This window comes from Nelumbo lutea, chromosome 7 (assembly GCF_056320005.1).
Source record: "Nelumbo lutea isolate HS-2025 chromosome 7, American lotus-T2T, whole genome shotgun sequence".
In the NCBI taxonomy this organism is placed as follows: Eukaryota; Viridiplantae; Streptophyta; class Magnoliopsida; order Proteales; family Nelumbonaceae; genus Nelumbo; species Nelumbo lutea.
In genome coordinates, this window is record NC_142690.1 from 31339296 (window position 1) to 31341746 (window position 2451).

The following is a 2451-nucleotide window of genomic DNA, read 5'->3' on the forward strand; positions in this document are numbered from 1 at the left end:
ATTCGCTTGGCTTCGCATGCTTAGCAATATATAATTCCTTAAACAATGTGTAGATGCACTCTTATTTTAAGTTGAAGTCACAATCTGTGATTTTTGTAATTAAAGTGAATATAATCAATAGAAATCAGGTATAAATTGGTAGGGAAGACAAATGGACAGATGTCGTAAACAGAAATCTTTTTATTTTTTCTTTCCATTCTTTTTTCACTCTTTCGTTTATTTAATTTCTCCCATCCATGACCCAACTAATAGCTAGATAGATAGAGACTGAAGATTTGATGGGACTTCGCAATTTGGCATATTAAAACCAATGGACAGATGTCTCATTCCTTGCCGAACACCTTGAATTAGTAACTTAATTCATGATATTGACCTAATGAGGTATTTGTAATCATACATACACATATAAAGGTAATAAAAGGGTCATTAGATATAAGAACAATCTGATCATGTAGGCATGTACATAGTGTCATGATAAAGACTCCAAAGCCCAAAGTAAAGAATTAAAGGCCTGTAGATAATAGTTTTCCTTTAATTCCTCCTGTTTTTTTCCCGTCTTCCTCCATGAAATGTTTCAGCCTGTTAGGGCGCCTCATCAAGATCATCACAAGAGCCCCATCATGGACACCACCCTCTATACCGCAAAGCTTCCATACTTGATGTACTCCATCCAACCAGGCAATGGCCAATCAGGCATGAGAAGCAGCAGCAACCATCAACTTCCGGTCATCAGCCAGACATCCACCTGCAGTCACTCATCAGAATCCGGCGACCCATGTGGTTCTGCGAAATGGGCAGCAAGCCTTCTCCGAGAATGCGCAAAGGCCATAAGTGAAAAGGACTCCACCAAGATTCATCACCTTCTATGGATGCTAAACGAGCTGGCATCTGCCTATGGAGATTGTGAGCAGAAACTGGCATCTCTTTTCCTGCAAGCGCTCTTCTGTAAGGCAACAGAAACCGGTGAGCGTTGCTACAGGATTCTGACATCGGTCACAGAGAAGAGTCGCTCATTTGAGTCTGTGAGGAAGATGATGCTGAAGTTCCAGGAGGTGAGCCCCTGGACAAGCTTTGGTCACGTAGCTTCGAATGGGGCTATCTTGGAAGCCTTTGATGGGGGGAGCAAACTGCACATAATTGATATCAGCAACACGTTCTGCACCCAGTGGCCTACTCTGTTAGAGGCCTTGGCTACAAGGAGCGACGAAACGCCACGGCTGAAGCTGACAGTGGTGACAACAGTGAGCATGGAGAAGTCAGTAATGAAAGAAATACGGCAGAGGATGGAGAAGTTTGCTAGGTTGATGGGGGTGCCTTTTGAGTTTCAGGTTGTGAGTGAGCTCTCACGCCTGGCAGAGCTCACCAAGGAAGAGCTCGGCGTGCAAGAAGATGAGGCTGTTGCAGTGAACTGTGTTGGAGCCTTACGAAGGATCAATGTCAAGGACCGAGATGCTGTGGTCCGCATGATTCATTCATTAGGACCCAGAGTGGTGACAGTGGTTGAGGAGGAGGCCGACTTTACTAGCTCCTCAATGGATGATCAGTTTGTCAAGTGCTTTGACGAATGCCTGAGGTTTTATTCTCTGTTTTATGAGATGCTAGAGGAGAGCTTTTCCACAACTAGCAATGAGAGATTGATGTTGGAGAGGGAGTGCTCAAGGAGCATTCTCAGTGTGTTGGGTTGTGATGGTGAGGTTGAGGTTGATATTGGTGATGAAGAATCTGAGATAAGAGAGAGGGGCAGCCAATGGTCTCAAAGACTCAGAAAGGAGGCCTTCTCACTGGTTGGATTCAGTGACGATGTGGTGGACGATGTAAAAGCACTCCTGAAAAGGTATAGAGCAGGTTGGTCACTTGTGCTCGCCCAAGGGGATGATGATTCTGCTGGTCTCTACTTGACATGGAAGGAGGAGACTGTTGTCTGGGTTTCAGCTTGGAAACCCTAGCTAGCTAGTACCCATTAATATAATTATGCAGTAGGTGATCTTTAGATTGGTGAGAGTGAATATGGATTGTATTTTAATTTGAATTCATCAAGACAAGGAGTCCATCTATATGTGCACAATTGATCTCTTTTCCTTATTCAAATTCCTATATATATATATGCTGGAACTGTGTTGGTTCTCTTTTTCCGCTTATCATCTTTGAAGGTTGTTGCACTTGTTTCTCTCTTCAATCATATACCGTTACATCCAAATTGATTTGTTGCATAGTTTATGGATCATTTAATTTACATCCCCCAATGGTTTCTGTTTTTAATTATTAATTAGTTCATCAATGTCAGTGACATCTGTTTTTCTACATTGAGACCTTAATAGTGGTTAATCCATGTTCTATCTCCAAGGAAATTAGTTAAGATCTATTTCATAGTAACCAAATGAAATTAATTAGTTTTGTCAAATATAGTATTGCATGTATGTATGTATGAAACTGTCATCCCATAAATTTAAT

General features: G+C 41.9%; 1 pseudogene across 1 annotated transcript; it reads left to right on the forward strand.

Moving 5' to 3' along the window:
• Nucleotides 1-440: 440 nt before the first annotated feature.
• On the forward strand, nt 441-2173 carry LOC148845969 (protein SHORT-ROOT pseudogene; annotated as a pseudogene). The gene has a single exon (XR_016102383.1). The product of XR_016102383.1 is annotated as a protein SHORT-ROOT pseudogene (transcript).
• Nucleotides 2174-2451: the final 278 nt, after the last annotated feature.